The sequence below is a fragment of the Colobus angolensis genome, unplaced genomic scaffold, assembly GCF_000951035.1.
Source record: "Colobus angolensis palliatus isolate OR3802 unplaced genomic scaffold, Cang.pa_1.0 Scaffold34, whole genome shotgun sequence".
Classification (NCBI taxonomy): Eukaryota; Metazoa; Chordata; class Mammalia; order Primates; family Cercopithecidae; genus Colobus; species Colobus angolensis.
The window spans coordinates 1,583,389-1,605,098 of record NW_012116710.1 but is presented as its reverse complement, the minus strand read 5'-3'; positions in this window follow the sequence as shown (position 1 = coordinate 1,605,098).

Genomic DNA, 21,710 nt, shown 5'->3' with positions numbered 1-21,710 from the left:
CCAAAAGTCTGAGATCCTACGCCAGCTCTGCTCCTGTCTTGCTGGGTGACGTTGGGAAAGTTACCTCCTATCTCTGAACACTCATCACTTTCCATAAATGGAGAGACTGGATAAGAAGCCAGGAATCTGGGTCAGTGTCTGGAACCCCAGGGCCTCCCAGGATTCCCTATGGCAACTTGACAGTTTTGCCACACCTGTTGGTCTCCCAGCCTAGTGATTCTCAAGTCCAAAGGTGCATGTGATTCTCCAGGAATCCAGCTAACTGCAGATTCCGGCTCAGTAGATCTGGGATGGGATCTCAGTGCCTGGACTTCCATCAAGCTCCTAGGTGATGATGAGGCTGCTGACCCGAGGACCACACCCGGACAGCTTCTATTTTTTACTTTTTTGACACGGAGTCTTGCTCTGTGGCCCAGGCTGGAGTGCAGTGGCGATCTCGGCTCACCGCAACCTCCACCTCCCAGGTTCAAGCGATTCTCCTGCCTCAACCTCCCGAGTAGCTGGGACTACAGGCACCTGCCACCATGCCAGGCTAATTTTTGTATTTTTAGTAGAGACAGGGTTTCACCATATTGACCAGGCTGTTCTCAAACTCCTGAGCTTGTGATCCGCCCACCTCAGCCTCCCAAAGTGCTGGGATTACAGACGTGAGCCACCGCGCCCGGCCCCAGCTTCTTATATTGACCTGAAGGCAGCCTCCCACATTATGCCAAGCTCGTCATGCCCTCCAGCTCTTCAAAAGGACTCTGGACCTTTAAATAATCATTCTGAGCCAGGCGTGGTGGCTCATGGCTGTAATCCCAGCACTTTGGGAGGCTGAGGCAGGAGGATTGCTTGTGGCCAGGAGTTCAAGACCAGCCTGGGCAACATAGTGAGACCCCCCCATCTCTACAAAAAATTAAAAATTAGCTGGGAAAGGTGGCACCACACCTGTAGTTTCAGCTACTCAGGAGACGGAGGTGGGAAGATTGATTGAGTCTAGGAGGTTGAGGCTGCAGTGAGCCACGATCATACCACTGCACTCCAGCCTGGGCAACAGAGCAAGATGATGTCTCAAAAAATAACAATAATAATAAGAACAATCATTCTGATTGAGCTCCGTGTTCACCGTACACTCAGCCTAAGCAGGCTGAGTGAGAAGGGAAGCCCCAGAGCGTGAAGTAAGGCCTCAGGAGAAGCAGGCTCATGCCTGCAAGGACATTCTGCCAAGTACGTGCAGGGCATCCTCGGCCCCACCTTTTCTCTGGTGCCAGGTCCATCCACCGGGGCAGTCAGCCCAGGGGCTAAGGCTCTGGAGACCTGGACACCTCCAGTCAGCAAACCTGGCTTTGAAACTTTGCTCTGCCAGCAACTAGCTGTAGGGCCTAGGCAAAGCCCCAGCTTCCCCATGTGTGAAATGAACATGTTAGCAGCATTTGAGGTACAGGGTCATTGTGCAGAGGAGTGAGGCCATCCATGCCAAGTGCTGGTTAAGGACCACACATGCTTGGACATTAAGGATGATTTTAAGGTTTCCTATCTTGCTCAGAACTGAACACGTGGGGTCTCTGAGGCCCAGATTTTGGATAGTTTCCAGAAGTCAGATTCTCCCTCAAATAACTAGCGCTCCTCTAGGTTATCCTAGAAGCCCACAGATTTGGGCAAAACTCCCAAATGCAGCCCTACATAGAGCCTCTCTGCCAGCACAGCTTCCCCCAGACAGCAGAGACAACAGAGGGCTGCCAGCCAGCAGCCCAGGGGAAATTCTCCCCTCCAGGTATTGGTGCTTTTATGCACATTTCTCATCCTCTCTACCCCAGACATAACCTGGTGTGCACGAGTTGCCAGCTAAGTCTTCCCAAGTCAGTGTACACCTATCACTGACCCTGCTCAAGAACTACACCCATAAATGTGTAGTTCAGCAGCATTGAATATATTTACATTATTGTGCAGCCATCACCACTATCCATCTCCACAAATTTTTCATATTCCCCAACTGAAACTCTTGTCTGAAGATTTTATATGGATTGTTTTCACTGAATCCTCCCTAGAACTCTAGGAGGTCATTTTCCCAATGACCTCTTCTCTATAATCATTATATCATCTGAGCCCCATTGGCCTTAGTTTTCTCATCTGCAAAATGGGCATAATAACCCTCTGACTTTACAGACTTATAGGGCCCTCAGGCACTCAGCCCTCTTGCACCTCCCCTCAGGTACACCCTCTGCCCATTCTGAATTGTGATCCAGATGGCTTTTTCTGGTCATGGAGCCTAAGTGGTAGGAGGAGGGGTTGGGGAACCTATCCCTACTTCCAGCCCTTTCTTCCAGCTTTCTCCCCAGGGCGGAAAGGCTGTATTGTGACCCCAAGCACTGAGCAGTCAGCAGGGGGGACTTCACCAAGGATTCAGAAATACCAGGGTTTACTCAGGCCCTTGTTGACATGTGGGGTCTGGGTGTGTCCCAGCCCGACAGGCCCTGAGACTCAGGCCCCGGCGTCAAGTCAGCCAACCCTTTGTGAATGGCTGTTCCCACCACACTCCCTGCAAGGGTGCAAGGGACAGACAAACCCAAGAATCCCACCCTCGTATCCCCCTCCCCACCAGATCTTCCATCCCCACACATCCTTCCCCTACCCCGCAGTCTCCCACCCCTAAGTAGTCCAGTCCGCCTTCCTCCACCCAGCTGAAACCTGTTTACTTTTTAAATTAATATTGTAAGCTTTGCAGGGTTCCTTACACTCATGACCTAATTTAATCTTAAAAAGACCATTCCAAGTAGATATTATTACTTTTAAATGTGTTCTCCATGTTTTACAAGTGACTTTGTGTATATAGAATTGTAAATAATCATTATAAATTAGAGATAAGGAAAAAGGAAACTAATAATTACCCAAAAAGCCCACCAGGGAGATAAGCATCATCTAGACCTTGTTAAAAGGATGAGATGGACTGAAAATCAATAGAAGAAAAGGTTTATATGGAGAAAGCCCCTTGCCTAGTATGCTCTGAGAACGCCAGGCAGACAGATGGCCCAAGCAGATCCTCCAGGCAGAGGACCAGATGATTCTGCTCTAGGGAAACTCACCAGCACCAAAAGAAACAGCCATCACCACTGCTGTGTGGGGGCCTCCCAGGGCACAGCTCAGCCTCAGTGAAGCCCACCATTCAGTGATCACCTTACCCCCACAGAGCTCTCAATCAGCAGTTTCATGTTTCCCCCTTATGTGGAATAGACTCTCAGGCTCAGCGGGCATCTGAGGGAGGCAGGAACCAAAATCTAGAAGAAAGAAACTGGGAGAAAATAGAGGCAAAGCAGAAAGCAGAAGATAACTTCCAAAACCCACTGCAATTAATTAACATTTCAGGGAGATAAGAGACAGAAGCAATAAAAGGACCCCTGGGAGAACAAGAAGAATCTCTGGAAACAAATTTTTTTGAAATAGCAGAATTGAACATGTCAATAGGATTTATAATGGGGGGAGACAGGCAGAGTCTGACTGCTGAGTGAATGTTTGGGGAAGGACCAGTGAGAGAGCAGAAAGGATCTGGGTTTGAGGAAGCAGGACGAGGCAGAGGCCATAATTGCTGAGCTGACAGCTCCCAGAGAAAAAGCAAGTTGAAGGAGGCTTCATTTTAGATGCGTTTAGTTGGGGACCCTCCAGGATGTCCCAGCAGGACAGTTTGTATAGAACTCTATACAAACTCTACCAGCAAAGAAGCAGTAGATGGAAACCCAGAGAGTAAGATGGCGTTGCTCTCAGAGTCTGGAGCCTGGCTCAGCATAGGCTATTTCTGTCCCAGCCAGTTCTTGCTGAAGGGTAGTACCCAACCAAGCCTCTGAGATGCTTGTTAACAATACAGAGTCCCAGGCCTGGGATGAAAATCTAGATGGGGATGCAGGAATATGCATTTCAACAAGCTCCCCCAGAAATCTGAAATCGATGAAAGTTTGAAACCCTCTGGTTTCAGGAACAGGTAGAGATCAAAGTTCCAGGGAAGAGATTGACCACGCAGTCAGGGAGGCAAGTGGTGAACGGGAAGTAGAGGTGGGGTGCCATGCAGGAGCATACTCTCTGTGCCAAGTTCTGCCATCCTGGTGCAGTGAACTTATCACTAACTTCAAAATAGCAGCAGCTCTTCGATATTCAGCAGCAAAATCAGTGATTCAGGAAGCAATTAACATAGACATTCAATCAATTATTCATAGCATTACTAATGTGTAGCAGTAATCAAATTGGCCTTTTAATATGTACTTTTTTCTTTTAATTAACCCTGTCCAAAACTAGAGTAGATTCTGTGCAAAAAAAAAAAAAAAAAATGTATTTGGCTTGATTTTTAAAAGAAAGAAGAGAAAAATAAAAACCATTTTATCCATTATCCTTGTGTCAAAGGAACCTGCGGGCATAAATTGCTTTCTGTGTTGATTGTCTTGTTCACATGGTTTGAGATGCACCAGGAATCCGCACGTCCCATCTGCAGATGCCTGAAATTCCATCATTAGTGATTAGATGAAGCCTTATTGTGTTCCTGTCTCTGGTAGAATAGAAAGAGCACTGCACTTGGAGCTGAGAGATGCAGCTTCCAGTTTTAGAGCTGCCCCTGAGTTACTGAGAGGCCTTGGGTTACCTCTGTGAGCCTCAGTTTCCCCCAATGAAGAGATTGAAGTTAGACACTGCCAAGAGGTCTTCCAGTTCTGACATTTTCTCATGTGACTCCTACAGATGCCCCTTCAACCCATTCGTATGAATGAGCATTTGCCCCTTCCTGGAGGAAATGAGCAGAGGGGCAGGCACTATCATTCCAGAACCGTTCATCTATCATTCCATGTAGTGTGGTTGGAGTATGTAGTTTCACCACACACCCCCTCCTGCTCCTAACAATTACTAACATCTACCAAGTGCTTTCTATATGCCAGGTACTATGTGGTATTTTTAATTGTGCTATTTTAGCCATTTATAAGCGTGTGGTTCAGCGGCATTAAATATATTCACATTGTGCAACCGTCACCACCACTCATCTCCACAAATTTTTCATCTTCCCCAACTAAAACTCTTGTCTAAGGATTTTATGTGGATTGTTTTTATTGAATCCTCCCTAGAACTCTAGGAGGTAGGGTCTATTTTTGTGGCTGTGTATTAGTTAGCTGTGGCCATACTGATGCTGTGTAACAAACAACCATAGTTCCTCAGCCAGATACAGTAACACAACAGTAAGCACTTCTTAGCTTAGCTCCCAAGTCTGCAGATGGTCCAGTGGGCAGCTGATCCAGGCTGGCTTCATTTGTGTCTGAGTCTCCACCTGCAGCCAACAAGTTTATCATAGGAATGCTCTTCCTACGGTGACAGCAGAGGTATGGGGGCAGGTGGAAACCCACAGCACCTCTTAGAGTCTAGATTCCAACTTGGCACACCTTGTTCTGTTGGACAGAGCAAGTCACATGGCCAAGCAGAAAGCCAAGGGGTAGGAAATTGACCCCCTTAATGGGAGAAACTGCAAAGTCACTTAGCAAAAGACATGAATTTTGGGGAGGCTCAGGAATGGGAGCCAATTACACAATCGTCCAGAGCTCCATTTTAGAGATAAGGAATTTCTACCTCACCAGGCTGTTTAAAGGATTGGCCAAGATGCCAGAAGTGACACAGGACACTGCTGGGTGCTGAGTGGGAACCCAGTGATGCTCATTTCCTTTAGTTAAGGAGTCATCCAGGGTGCGTTTAAACAAGGGAGCGCCTGCGCCCCGCCCCCACCACAGTGATTGTGACTTTCTTTAACAGCTTCCAAGCCCATCCAAAGCTTTGAGCTTGGTATTCAGTGCTTCTAGGAGCTGATCTGAGTAGCTTGGCTGAGCTTATCTGGCTTTCCTGTCCTTCTAGGCCTCCAACTCTTGCCAGACTGATGGTCCCATGCCCATGTCCATGCCTTGCTCACGTGGACTCTTTCTTGTGGAAACAGCCCAGGCTTCTGCAGCCAGTTCAGCGGCCCCTCCTCCAGGCAGCCTGCCTCTAGGGACTCCAGGCAGCACGCTGGCTCCCCTGGCCTTGTGTGACACAGTGGGTTCTCACAGCCCATGGAACGTGAGGCCACGAGTCACCTACCTGTCCCTCTGGCATCCCTGCTGAAGGCTCTGTCCCTGGCACCACCAGGCAGTCCTCCTGGCCCCATACAAGGACCTTCCCCAGCTTCTGCCCATCTTGGGAGAGCTAGAGAACCCCACGGCAATGGCTTTGGCCCTGTGGACACCAAGCTGGTTTGGGGAATATCCTGCCTTCTTCACTTCATGTAACCACAGCATGAAGAAACTTCCAGAACACCTTCTTCCTCCCCAAATTCCCACCTTTCCCCACCACCAGTTCAATGTGAATTCTTAGAGCAACTGAGATACAGAGAAATTTGTCTCTTTTCATTTGTGGCCTGGGATATGTGAGAAGAATGAAGCAGGCCAACTCACTGACCTGGAATTTCATATGTAAACCTAGCTTTCCTTGTGTGCTTCAGTAATGGCAGTGAGAATTTATCTTCATTAGGGATTGAAGAGCAGGGACCTCGGATGGGCAAAGTGGGCCTCTTGGGGCATGGCAGTGAGGAGGGCTTTTCAGGCCTTGGTCAGTACAGCAGGGCGTTGAGGTGCTGAGAAGTCCTGGGGAGAGTAGGTCTCATTGCAGGGGGCAGGAAGCTTTTGCCTCTCGCCAATGGAGTTTTGGGCTGGGCTCCAGCAGGGACTGACTCGTGCCAGGTCATTGCTCAACACGCCAGAGGGGTTTCCATGTAACTCTCTCCACCAAGAAGTCAGCCTTTGTGTTCAGATAATTTTGGCTGGAGAAAGTGAGGAATCCACCTTCTTAACCCTGCCTTAATTACGAGGGAAAAATCAACTGAGATATTTTGACAACTATTTCATTGTTTCAGGTGCAACAAGTAGAGCCCATGATGGCTCCAGCCCAGCCTAATGGGGAGACACTGGTTTCTTAAAATCACTAACAATGGACCAAGCTGACCTCACAGCTAAGCAGAGTGGGTGGTCGCCTTAGTGATGTGAGTTGAGGGGTGCCAGGCAGCTCCCTCTGCTCCAAATCCCTCCCACTCACCAAACTGCTGCCGCCTGCAATTCTACAATGAGCACTTTAGTCATCAAATCATAAAATGTCAGCTTGTAATTAGCCTTGGAACCTGTCTAGTTCGATTTTCTAGCTCAAAGTGCTCTTGGAAAATACCTGAACAGGCCCTTTATTTTAGAGTGAATTAGTGGCAGAGCTGGGACTCGAGTCTGACCCTGCACAGTGAAGTACGTACGCTAGAGGCATCTACAGCTTCTTGAATGGGAAGGTGGGTTCTGAGTCACAAGATGGGCAGCTCCCCAAACAAAGGAAGGGGTTCAGACATCAGGCATCCAAAGTAAATGACCAGTGTCCTGGGGCAATCTGGTGGGCCAGGCTGGATTTTAAATATTCTTCCATCAAAATGTCCCCAGGCTAGACTACCAGTTTAGCTTCCCAATTTTGTTTTCTGTCTTTCAACTCCTGGAACTTCTCCAAAGACTTCTGGCCAAATAGGTATCCCAGTCTGTGTTAGGAAAATAGAGCCAGTAGATGGAGGCAAGCCTGGGACCAAAAAGGGCTGTCTATGCTGTGAACCTAGCTTTTGTGGGTGTTAGAGCTCAGCCTCCAGCGGTTGACCCTTAGCAAGTCCCTTCTCTTCGGGGGCCTCTCCTCCTTCACTGTCAACCCAGAGTGCTACACCTGAGCCCCTTCAGGTGTAACACTTTTTGTACTCCAAAAAGCTCTGAACGGTACACCTTAATATTCTTCCTTGAACTGACTCCCTGTCCTCACTGTCCATCTTTAGCTTCATCCTAAGGATTAATATCCATGAGGTCAGGGATTACATGCTAGATGCACATTCTGTTCTGGTTCATAAAAATAATCTATAGCTACTAAAATAAGAAAAAAATACTGGCCAGGGTGCCATCTAGAAGCATCTGTATCACTCCTTGGGAGAGGAAAGGAGTGAGAAGAGTTGGCCCCCAGTCCTATTTCTAGCACTGCCTCACTGTGGGACCAAGGGCAAGTCACTTCACCTTCCCAAGCTGCTGCTTCTGTTTCCTCACCTACAAAATAGGGTTAATTCTTCTTCCCACTAGGGATGTGAGTGAGGGGTGACTCCAATTAAACTATATCACCTGCATAGCCAGGATAGTGTCTTGCATAGAGTAGGTGCTCAATAAAGAGGAGCAATTGTTTTTATGATTGTCACTTTCATCCCTATTCCTCTTGGGTGGAACAAGGGCTTTGGGGCTACATGAGGACTTGACACTTGGCTCTGATACTCCCGGGAGTGTGAGCTCAGATCACTCATGTCACCCCTCCTCAGTTTCCTCATCTGGAAAAAGTGAAGAGTGATGTCACATCCCAGGGTTAAGAGGAGGATCAGTCGAGATGGGGAAGAGACTGCAAATAGCAGCAGCTGCAGAAGTTATATTCGGCAAGTTGTTGTTTCTAGCTGATGGCAACTCTATATTCTTTCTTTTTGTCCCTGACACTGTCGGCTGGTAAGGTTTTATTTTGCCTGTCTGTTGTTCAAACAAAAGCCAGGCAGGAAAAATGGAAAACCAAGGCTACGTGACAGCCACAGCTGCTTGTCTGCATTCTGAGCAGTGGAAACCAGGCAAACGGAAAGACATGGCTATAGGTCTGGAGCCAATGGCTGAGCCTGGGAACACATTGGGAGAAGCATCTGAGTGGTTATTCAGGCATGTTGCCTGAGCTTATAAGGAAGTCACACACTATTCCCAAACCTAACAGGAGGCCGTGGTTTCCTGAGGCCTTGAGTCCAAAGGGACATTTCTGAAGCAGTTAGAACCATAAATAGCTGGTAGTAGACTAATTGTTCAACAGTCAGAACTGAAGTGCAGGAAGCAAGCTTCCCCCTGAGTTTCAGCCACCAGAACCTGTCTCTTTCAAGCTTAGAGAATCTAGGCTTTCTCTGCTAGGCCTCATGTTCAGGAGGTTTTTCTTTCTCTGAACATCAATTGTGAGGGTTTTCACACCATGGGACACCCATGAGCCCTGATCCTACCAGGTGCCTAAAAGCTGCTTTGAAAACCTCCTGGACACTCATGGCTTTGGTGTGTGGCTGTGGAGGGTGGAGAATATGGCACTGGGTGAGCAAGCTGGCTTGGTTCACAGTATCGGGGTCCAGGAAAGCACCTCATGGGCCTCTCCATTCTTCCTGTGTGGCCGGCAGAGGTGAGCAAGCTGTCCCTTGTGTGGCAGCAGCCCTGCACCTAAGGCTGCAGGACCTACAGTGTCAGGGCCACAGCCTGAGCCCACTCTTGGCAGGACCAGGTTCGCCCTCTTGGTTCTTAACTCTGCTGAGGGACAGAGCCTACTCCAGCCACAAAGGGCCTCTTCACCTTTGCCTTCCCCTCACAGGTGTCATTTTTGGAGTTGGTCAGACAGGATATACTGTCTTAGCCCTTCTCAGAAGACCGTCAATGCTGCCACCTTCACACAATTTACTCACTCTTCATGGTTCCTATGGGTACAGTTTGACCATTCATCAATCCTCACCATGAAACCAATAACCATTCATTTGTTCCCTGAGCACCCACTGAGAGGGCCAAAGTGGATGAAATGCAGTCTCAGCTCTCAAGAAGATCCCAGGCTGGTATTGTTTTCCATCACCACATCCCATTCCTCAAGCCAAGCACATATTCCTCATGTTCCATAATTAATTGTCAATAGAAATAGTAACTACAAATAACTAATACTTACTGAGGGCTTGCTCTAGACGAAGCACCATTGGAAAACACTTTGCGTGAATTTTCTCATGAAATTTTCACAATGATCTTGTGAAGCAGCCCCTGTCATCATCTCCATTTTTAAGAAGAGGAAACTGAGACTCACAGAAGTCATGCCCAAGACCACCCAGCTGATAAGGGGTGCTGTCAGATTGCAGAGCCAGGCTGTCAGGCTCCTGAGCCCACACCCTGCTGTATGGTTCTCCTATCAGCATGAACAAAATTAGACTGAGCAAATGCAGGTTAGATTTGGCTGTCTCCTAACACAGGAGACATTATCATGTCCATTTGGTGATCCCAGAAACAGCAGCTCAGAGACGCCTGCAGACTTCCCTGAGGTCAATCAGTTGAGACTTTGGTTTCAGGACTTGTGATTGCAAACTCACCTTTGCTGCAACATGTGGCCTCCTAAATTCCAAAACAGCATTCTGTCCGTGGGTAGGCTTTGATTAGCTATGGCTAAGATGAAGCCTTTGGCCCCAGTTAGATTGTGGTTGGGAGGAAGACTGACACCAGGAGAGACACTTCTAGAAGGAGGGGCTGGTCTCGATATCAATGGGTCTCCCCAGTTATGGCGAGGAGAGGGAGTGGGAGAGTTCTAAGCTGTCACAGTGGCAGGGGGCAAGAACCAAGCATTGAAGACCTATCATGCAACTGGCACAGTGTTAGATGTCTTATTGGATGTTTATATCAGTGGAAACCCTGTTTGTACGTATCTGAGCCCAGAACCTGACTTTGTGTTAAATCTTAACCCCCTAATATATCCCGAAATTTCCAGGAATTAGACAATCAAGGAAATTGATGGAAAAGTGTCCTTCATTTTGTTCAGAACTTCACCAAAAACTGGCCCCATGTTAAAAACTCAGAACCAGCATGTCACTCAGCTCCCGCTGCTGATACAGCCACCCTGTCTGTGTTAGTAACTGTCACATTTCCAGTGATTTGATATATATCTATGAATATATGTATTTAGCCCTCACATCAAAATGTCAACTATAAAGAAAAGAGGCAACAGTACTCCGTTGAACGTTGCCTTCTCTTCAGTCTAAACTAGTTCATCCCAAGTAGGATCCATTATCTGACTGTCTCATTATAGTCACACCCAGGCATTGTGAGGTGGAGAAGCACATCTCGTTGTTATAAATGACTTTCTTTTTATTTCTCTTCTTTATTACAGTTGGGGCATGATATGCCTTTTTGAAATTATGTGTATTGGTAGGTTATATGATGTGTGAGTTTTCTTGGAAGATAAAGAAAAAAAGTAAAATGACGTCGGATCCAATGGGACCAAGAGCCGCCAGCACAGTGGAGAGAAACAAAGGCCCTGTCCTGAACCCTGCCCTGCCTCCTAATTAGCTAGGACCTTGGATATGAGCATGAACATCAGCTCCTACCCCAGGTCTCTGAAGTCATTTATTTAACTTGGTTTTCCCACTAACTAGTGGGTGAACAGTGGGTATCAACAGATAATGGAATCAATGGACAGATGCATAAGCTGGATGGATAGACTGATAGGTGGATGGATGAATGAGAGAGTTGGAAGGTGGGTGGAGAAATCAGTGGACGGGTGGGTGGGTGCATGGACAGATAGGTGGTGAATATACGGACTCATGGATGAATAGACATAGTAGGTGGACAGACAGATACGTGGGTGGGTGAATGAGTGGGTGGACAGATGGGAAGGTAGATAGGTGAATAGACAGCCAAGGGGGTCGGTAGGTGGAAGGATGGATGGATGAAGTGAGGGAAGGCAAATTATGAGGCACAGAGAGGTTTACTCGCTTGCCTAAGGCCACACCTAGTAAGAAGAATTGGGACCCAGACGCTCTAACTCCAGAGTTCATTCTCTTAATGACTGTATTACGTTTGTTAAAGTAACTTAGCCAAGTCACCCACTAGCAATAGGTGAAGCAAAGATTTGAATCCAGGTCTGTCTGACTCACTACTACCCCTCTGGGCTGAAGACTGGAGGCCTCCACATTGAAGACCAACTGTGAATGCCACAGGAGTCCGGACCTCAGGCAGCTGGGGTTTAAATCTGGCAGTCACACCATCAGTTCTGAGTTTAGAAAAATAATTTGCCCAACAATTTAATGGCTGAGTTGGAGGGGACCCCAGTGATCAAGAAGTTGTTGCAGTAGTCCAGGCAACAGACAATGAGAACTCGAGCCAGAGATATGGCCAAGGAGGCAGAGAAGCAAAACAGATTCAGGAGGCTTTCAAAATTAGACTTGTCAGGATCTGGTGACCAAGCCCACAAGAGAGATGGGGAAGAGCAGAAATCACAGAGGTCTAGGGAAACCCGGGTACAGTCATTTACCTTCCCAAGCTGTGCTTGCTTCATAGAATGTATTAGTTAGGATAATAAAGGTTAGATTGCCGCAACAAAGACACCCCCAAATACAGTGGCTTATGCAGGGTAGAAGCCGTTTTCTAAGGTCTAAATTGGCTGCTCTAGACTGCCAAGAGTGCTCTACTCTGCGAGGTCATGCATTGACCCAGGTTCCTTGCATTCTGTTGCTCTGCCACCCCTTAGGATATTGTCCTCATTTACATGGTGGGATCTGGGTCCCAGGCACATTGCATTCACAGTTCCAGGGACCAGGTGGAAGACACACACGCCCCAATGTTTTAAGTCAAGGCCTAGAAGTGACACATATTACTTCCACTCATCTTCCATTCAGATGACAATTTAGTCACATGGCTACACCTAGCTGCAGAGAAGGCTTGGAAATGTGGTCTATCTAAGCAGCCATGTAGCCAGCCAACTCTCAATTACTCTAGAAGAGGAGGAGAGTGCATTTGGGAGAACAACAGGAAATCTGTCATATCTGGGAATTGTTGAGATGCAGAGTTATCATCAGAAAAAAATGAGATCATGTCCTTGGAGCACCTGGCAGCACACAGCTGGCAAAAGGTAGAAGCCCGGTAATGGTAGGTATCATTGCCATCATTCCTAATGGGTTTGTAAGTGGCACATAAAGGAGTAGCAAGGCCTCTAAGAATTAGGAGGCTCTGGCCACAAAATCAATTCACAGTGGACGAGATCAGGGACATCCTGGGACAGTTCCAAAATGAAAAGTCATACACACTAGAATCTGTAGAGGAGAGGGGAGGGGAAGGGAATACTTTAGATAGAGGGAGACAGGATCAGCCTGGAGCCAGGGTTGAGCTAAAGGCAGACGATTCTGGCAAGGAGCATGCCCCCACTGTTGGGAAGGAGGATGGGAGGAGCTGCTGACTTAATAGCCACCAGTGGAGCAGACTTAGCTGGAGAATAGGGATGGAGGGGCAGGGAGTCAATCAGGAAAATAGAATCCACTCCAGGTATTTCAAACAGAAGGAATTTAATTCAGGGAATTGATTGCACAGGGAACAGAAGAGCTGAAGCCAAACAGAGAACAGCCCAGGGGAGCAACAACAGAAGAAAGTTTCTGCCAGCCTGTGGGTGTTATTGATCAGCCCCCAAGGGATTGGTTATATGAGTCTTTTTCTGACAACAGGTCTTCTAGACTCAGTTGACAAGATTGAGATTCTAAGCCTCAGCGCCAAGGCTAGACCTAGAATGGATCTGGCTGTACCCTGACATTTCTTTCTCACCAGGGCTTGGGGTAAGTTCCTGGAGTGGCAGCCCCATGAAAACACATGGTCAGAAATGTGAGCTAGTTTGCTGTAGTTCCAAGGTGGAACCAAGTGGGGAAGTTAAGGCATAAACACACTTGATTCTAAACCTGGCTCTACTGTGTGTTCTTGGACAAGTTGCTGTGTGTTCTTGGACAAGAAACTGTGTGGTTTTTGACAAGTTGCTTAGCCTCTCTGGGCTTCAGTTTCCTCTTCTGCAAAATGGGAATGCTAATACTGTCCTCTGAGAGTTGTTTTCAGAGAGTAAATGAAATATTCATAGTCAGGTGGCTGGAACACTGGCCTAGTTTACTTCTTATCCTCTTTCAGAAGCCTGGGCTGCACACTACTGGGTGCTCAGAAGCAGCAGCCACAGCATCAGCTCCGATCTTGCCCTGTCTGTAGTCAGACTGTGCAGCTGATGCAAAGAAAGGATGCAAATAGCAGGAGCCGGGTCCCCAGCCTCTGGACTTCCCCACCCTCCAGGTGCAAGGAAGCTCTGATTCCCAGACCTTACACATCAACCCCAAACCAACAATGCCTGACCCTCTCACCTGTGACAGTGGAAGGGGGAAAGCCACATAAGATCCTGGCCACCCAACCAATGAGAGTCAGAGCAGTTTTGTTGTGGCCTAATTGGATTATTGATTTGCCAGGAGTTAGTGTGGAAGAGTTGTTAGGACGCTGGCTCCTAGGGTCAGGTGAAACTGGACTTTATTCCTGATCCAGCCACTGCTCAGCAGTGTGACCCTGCAAAAGTCACTTAACCCCTCTGGGCTTCAGTTTCCTCATCTGTAAAGCAGTGTTGATAGTGTCTCCTTCATTGGTTAATGTGAGAATTAGATGAAATAATACATGCAAAGTTCCAGCTCAGTGCCTGGCATATAGCCAACCCTTAATATAAGTTATTTATATCATTACTGCTCTATCAATATTTAAAAAAGAAAAAACAGAAAGGACTTGTGTCAGCCTATTTATACAATATGACAAAGTTGAAAAGAAATTAACTATGGAATCAGAAAATAATGGTAGAAAGTAGGATGGAACCATAAGAAGGTTCATTCATAGCATGTATGCTTTAAATTTGCTTTAGAGTTTCCTAGCAGCCAAAGCAAAGAGGAAAACCAGATTGATTATACATACCTACATAATTGCAACATACCTTATGCAAAGAAAATCATATTCCTCATAGGTAATATGGATGGGCATTCCATAATTTATTTAATGAATCCCTGTTGATGGGCATTTAGGTTGTTTATAATTTTTTTAATAAGCAATGTTACTGTGAATATTCTAGTACTCATATGTTTGCCTGATTCTGGAATATTTACGTAACACTGCTACCAATTCAGTGATCAATTTGAGGTCGAAAAGTTCCTAGTCCTCCTGAAGAGAAAAAGACAGTTTGGGCAGGGTGGAGGCCCTAAAAAGAGATGGAGGACTAGAGATTGGAAGGGGCTGGAGGTGAGGGGTCAGGAAAAGGGGTGATTCAGGGAATAACACATCCAGCTTCTGTTGCCCACTGAGTCTTCCCTCCTTCCCCAAGACCCAGCAAGAGAGGACCCATAGACTAGTGAGGGAAAATGAGGCTGAAGCCCCACCCCTGAAGGGCAGCTCATTCTGAGAACACACCACTTAGGAGACTAAGAATAGTAATTCCCCCACCCATGCACAAGCTCATGCCCAACTCTTCAGCCACACCAAGCTACTCACTGTTCCTCCTCATACCAGTCAGACTACCATGGGACACCTCTTGCTGTCCTGCCAGCCTGGGGAGCCCTCCTCACTGCCTCTAGCCCCTGGTAAGCACCTGAAGATGCAGCTCATCTGATCTCTCTGCCGTAAGGACTTTTTTCCCCATCCATGGCACTCAAGAGAATCACAGCACCACCCAGATGCAGTGTCACAACTGTTCGTGTACTAGCAGACCTCATCCACACTCTGAGTCCTCTAAGAGCAGGAACATTGTCTTGTTGAGTCCCTCACAGAGGCATGTTCTAAAATGAACAAGGGATACAGCTTTTGCATGAGATGCTGGGTGGTCTTCTCCAGCCCCTTAGAGAGGCAGGATATTAAGTGCAGAGTCAGACTGGGTTCAAATCCTGACTGTGATTTGCTAGCTCTGTGACTGTACTAGCCTGTTCTCATGCTGCTAATAAAGACATACCTAAGACTGGGTAATTTATAAAGGAAAGAGTTTTAATGGACTTACAGTTCCATATGGTTGGGAAGCCTCACAATCATGGTGGAAGGCAAAAGACACGTCTCACATGGTGACAGGCAAGACAGAATGAAAGCCAAGTGAAAGGGGAAACCCTTTATAAAATAATCAGATCTTGTGAGACTTATTCACTACCATGAGAACAGTATGGGAGAAACCGCCCCCTTGACTCAGTTACCTCCGGGACCTTGGGCAAATCACTTCACCTCTCTGAGCCTCAACTTCTTCATCTATAAAATGAGAATAATGATAATACTAGTTGACACATTCTGATCCACTCTCCTGTGCCAAGCATCGCAGAGATTCACTTATTTAAATGTCAGGGGACCACTTGGGGGTTAACCACTATGATGTCATGCAACATAGAATGTGTCTCATGAAAGGCAACTGTGTCCTGCCTTGTCCCGCTCTGGCTATGTGTCCATACATCCACTGACTTATTCCCATTACTCATTCAATCTGTTGAGCACTGCCTATATACCAGGTGCAGCGATAAGTTCTGAGGGTGTCATCGTACATAGTAAAAATGTTCTCTACTCACAGGAGCTCTCAGCCTGGTGGAGGAGACAGAAATTAAATCATCACACAGATAACTACAAAATGACCACTCCAGGCTAAGTGCAAGGGAGACTTGTACAGAACCCTATGTGAGCACAATGGGAGTGGCTTCTGATTAGAGGGTGATGGAAGGTCATTCTTCAGGAGTGACCTGGATGATCAGAAGGATTTTCTAGGAAGAAAGCAGGGCACGAGTGTTCCAGGCAGAAGCAGTAGTACATGGATAGGCCCTGGGGTGACAATGAGTCTTGTGCATTGGGGCCACTGAAAAAGGGCAGATGTTCTGGAGCCTAGAGAACAAGAGATGGTGCTGTGAGGGGCTGGGGAGACGTGCGGGGTTTGGATTTCATCTAACTGCAGGACGGCTGTCAATGGATGTAAGCTACAATGTGCTTGAATCCAGCCTCCAGAAGCCCCTTCTGTTGGAGAGTGTATCACAGGGGGCAGTCATGGAAACAAGGTTGAAGGCATTGCATTCCTTCAGGTGGATGCTGGGCTGGCAAAGGAGGTGGTAGTGGAGGGGAGGATGTGCAAGGTGCTAGATATAGAATCTACAGGATTTGGTAATGGGGCAAGGGGCTGATGGGAGCCAGGCAGCAGGCTGACCAGTTGTGGGGCCATATTCCAAGATGGGGAAGACTGAGGGACGAGCATACTAGAGAGAAAGACGGGGTCAGCTGGGGCCATGGGGCATTTGAAATGCTTTTCAACTTGAAAAGCCTGGCTTTCAGAAGACGGCCCGGCTGAGGGGATATTCCTTCGGTGCTCTGATTGCATCGGAGTGAGAGCCTCACTGAGGTACCCCAGGTTGCCGCACCTCCCAGGAACATCTGCCGAGCTCCATCCTTCCTGGAAGGACAGGCCCTGGGCTGACTCCAGCCGTCATCAGAAGCTTGGAACATTCCCACTGCAGAGCTCCAGCACATGAGGTTTCTGGCCCCAGCCTGCCTGCGACACCCCATTATGAAAGCCATCTACTACACGGTGCCTTTCGCTGGTTTGTTCAGAAGCCCAGCGACTGCCTTTGAGTTGCTCCCATCTCATTATCCCTGGAGTTTCTACTTCTTTTCGTGAAAATTTAATTGTCTGCTAGACTTGAAAGGGTCTGGGCCAGCTGTTAAGGTTTGAGAAGTCAGAGTGAAATATAGGGTGATCAAAGGCTGCGAGAGGCCAGTGTCTTTCGTGTCGGCAGCTCCTTAAAATCGGAGCAACTTTACTCCTCCCAAAACGGAAACCAAATCGCTCAGCGTGGAAACTTGAGAGAGTGTTCAGCAAGCTCCAGCATTTGAACTGCCTTCTGCATCTTTAAATCGTTTTCTCCCTGGAAATGGAATACCCGGGACCCATTCTGAGCTCCCCAGGGAACACGTGCAGAGTTATCACTGGTGGAACTTGTGTCTCCTTGGATGTTCCTTAAACATCAAGCCCAAGATAAATCTTGAGAAGCCGATGAGTTGTACAGATTATCTCCAAACTCCCAGAGCTTCTCAGAGAGCCGGGGTTGGAAGTCAGGGGACTTGGGTGCAAGCTCCAGCACCCTGGGCTGGTTGACCTTGAGCACATCTCTCTGCACCCTGGATCTGCATCTGTAAAATAGGCCTAAAGACTTCCCTGACTATTTCACTAGGGTTTTTTTTTTTTTCCTTTTCTTTTTAGTGGACACACAATAATTGCACATATTTATGGAGTAAAGAGTGATATTTCCATATGAGTGTAATGAGCAGATCAGGGTAATTAGAATATCCATCACCCCAAACATTTATCATTTATCTGTGTTGGGAACATTCAGAATCCTCTCTTCCAGGTTTTTGAACATGTACAATAAGTTATTGTTAACTATATTCACCTGCCAGTGAAAGCACTACAACTTATTCCTCCTACCCATTAACCAATCTCTCCCTGTCCTCCCCTCCCTACTACCTTTCCCAGCCTCTAATAGCCACAGTTTTACTCTCTACTTCCATGAGCTCACTCCAAGCTTAAAGAAAGTGTGAAAATGTTTTGTAAACGAAAGCATCACATCCATCAGCAGTTAATATCGTTCATCTTACTACCCCTCCCGGGGGGACTTGCATTTCAAAACCGAGGAGCCTAGATCAGCAGACAGTGTTTCTTAGGGAGGAAAAGCATTTCTGAAATGTTGGAAAACAAATTAGTGTTTGAAGGGCAGGGATAACAGGTGTGAAGTTATGTTGAGAGCCACAAGGTATATAAATAGCAGAGGAGGTGACAGGAGCAGCTGGCCTCACTCCTGGAGGGTGCAGGGCCACCTTCTGTTACTCTCCTCACTCGTTCTCTCCTCTCCTCTTTCCTCCCCTCCCCTCTCCTGTCTTCCTTTCCTTCTCTTCCTGTTCTTTTGTGCTCTCCCCTCATCTATCTTTCTCCATTTTTTTGCTTCTGAGTTCCATTCTTTTTTTTTTATTATTCCAAAAAGTCTATGAGCTGTAGACATCAGGAGTCTTTCTCTCAAATGCATCTCAAACTGGGTTAAGTACAAAAGGGATTAAGGGCTTAACTGGGGGATTTCCATTATTCCATTTATTAGCTTGAGTAACTGAAAAGTCATAGGAGGTCAGGCTTCAGGCACAGCTGGATCCAGGGACTGGGAAGATGTCCAGAATGTATGCACCCCTTCCTCTCCATCTCTCAGTCCTGCCTCCCCTATGCTGGCTTCACCCTCAGGCATCCTCTCCCTGTGTGGTGGTAAAAATGCTCCCCTCCTCCCACCTTCTCAGAAGCTTTAGATGACTTCCTAGCTCAGCCAACCCAGCAGAAAAAGAGAAGGGAGCACTTCCTTCCCTGCAGTCCGAGCAATGATCTTCGGGTTGCCTCTCAGTGGCTCACAGACCACATGCACTTCCATGAACCAGTCGGTAGCTGGAGGCTACACAGCTTGGTCTGGTGATGGCTGGGATGAATCATACCCATCCGGGGAGCCCCAACAGGGTCAGCCCCATCAGAGCCTCACAGTCTGAGAGTGCGGGTGCTGGGGAGTTGAGCATTTCCCCAAAGGCAATTCCGGCTGCTCTGACCCAAAGAAGGAAGTAGAGATGCCAGCAGAGGCCCCACTGACATCCATACAGAGAATAAGTTCTGAGGACATGCCGGAAGCACACTTCAGTCTGCTTGGGAGCTTGCTGGGGACCTGTCCTCTCCTTCCTTGTCTTGCCTTATTTCTGCATTACTTTCCCGTATCACTGCCTGATGCCTTCATGCTACCGTCTCTGACCAAGATGCATCCCCACACCGGGGGCATGCCTGGCCACACCTCTTGACCTTCGAGTCTGCCCTCCTCCCCTATAAGCTTGGTCCTGCCACCACGATGACCCACCTTCCTGTTCTTAGCAGGATGGAATAGCAACAGCATGGACTGCAGGCTCACACAGACCGGAGTTCAAACCCGTGACTGCCACATACTGAGATAAATGACAGTGGGCGAAAGATAAAAACAGAATAATGGTGTAGAATGTACCCTCTGGTACACAGGCCCCCTCCAGTCACTTCGGACCATTCTTCCTGCCCTGAACTCAGCCCTCAGTCACTGTGCCCTGCGGTCCCCGCCTAAATGCCCAGTCCGCTCTTCCTCCATCCCCACGAGGCCGGCTCCAGTGCCCGCACCTCTAGGAACCTCAGCCTCTGGGTCTCACTGCAGCCAGACCTCTCCAGGAGCTCTGCGCACCTCTCCTGCATTGGCTTTCCTACCAGAAGGCTCTCCTGCCTCGTTCCATCACGCTGCAGCAGGGCCACAACCTCCCCGGGAATCTAGCCTCATCCAGACAGCCCAGATGCTGCAAAGGCGGTGAGAGACCCAAGCCTATCTGGCAAAGCGTCAGCAGTTTGACTTTTCTGATGAACTTTTTATAAGTCCTCAAAAGTTCACACTTCCCAAGTGTCTGCCTACTCTCTGACATCTTCATTTATCTCCTCAGTGGGTGACATTTCTGGGCCCCTGGAACTGTGCCTTCCAGAACACAGTGGCCACCTAGGGCCTAAGCTGCATATTTACCTCTGCATCTCAGAGCAGAGACCCAGGCTGGGAGGCCAGAGATGCCAATTAGAAACACCTAGCCAGGAGAAGAGAAGGGAACCACTTCTCAGGGCTCAGAATGACTTATGGCGGGACAGTCTGGGGCTTTACCACCATCACAGCCTGGTGTCTGGAGAAAAAAAAAAAAAAAGCGTGAACTGAAATATAGTCTAGTCTGGGATTCAAATCCTGACTAGCCGCCTACCAGCTATGTGACCTTGGGCAAAGCACCTCACCTCTCAGAGCCTCACTTTTGCACACCTGCAAAATAGGGACAATTGCACCCACCCCAGAGGGTTGCTGTGAGCATTCAGTGACAAGATATGTGAAAGAGGCTCAATGAATATGAGTTTCTTATTAATAAAATAGGAAAGAATACATAAATAGGAGTAACTAAAGTTTATTAAAACAATATAAATGACAGAATAACATTTCATTTCTGCATGTGTTCTCTGAGCACACACTATGTGGTGTCCTTGCTGTTTCTCAAACACGCCAGGCACACCCCACCTTCAGGGGTTTCGCCCTTGCTCTTCCCTCCCATAGGATACTTCTTCTCCGGACGTCTGCGCTGCTCACTCTAGTCTGTGCTTAAGGCCACATCCTGGGAGAGGCTTTCCCTGCCCGCTTCTATAAGACGGGAGCACTCCCTGTCACTTGCCACTCACCCTGCCTTGTGCTTCACAACAGCAGTCCTCTCCTGACACAGTCAATTTTTATTTAGTGTTTAGTTTGCTCAGCATTTGTCTCCCCCACCACTAGAAAGACAGCTCGAGAGAGCAGGGACCTTATTCACCCCTGCTCCCCCAGTGCTAGAGGACAGCCTAATACCTATTAGGTGCTCAGTAAAAATTTGAGAGCAGTCACAAAGACAAATCAGACATATCCCTGGCCTGGAGAGCCTGGGTTTTCCATGAGCACTGCCTGTCATAAAATGGGCTTCTGGCCAAGCACAGTGGCTCACGCCTGTAATCCCAGCACTTTGGGAGGCCGAGGAGGGCATATCACTTCAGGTCAGGAGTTTGAGATCAGCCTGGCCAACATGGTGAAACCCTCGTCTCTACTAAAAATACAAAATTAGCCGGGCGTGGTGGTGGGTGCCTGTAATCCCAGCTACTCGGGAGGCTGAGGCAAGAGAATTGCTTGAACCTGAGAGGCAGAGGTTGCAGTGAACCAAGATTGTGCCACTGCACTCCAGCCGGGGTGACAGAGCGAGACTCCATCTCAAAAATAAAATAAAATTAAATTAAATTAAAAAATAAGGCTTCTGACCTGTCTCTCACAAAGAAAGCCACAGAGAAGGTGCGGCTAGGCTCTTGGATCCTAATCAGGCCAGTTATGCAGGCATCTGAGACGATAGCAGCCATTCTAATGAAAACAGCCACTGCCATTTGCTGCATGTTCACTCTGGACCCTGCAAGGAACCCTTCCCACAGTGCATTTTATGGGCTTCTCCCCACCAGCCCCATGATGGAGGTGCTGCTATTCCTCCCATTCAACAGGGGAG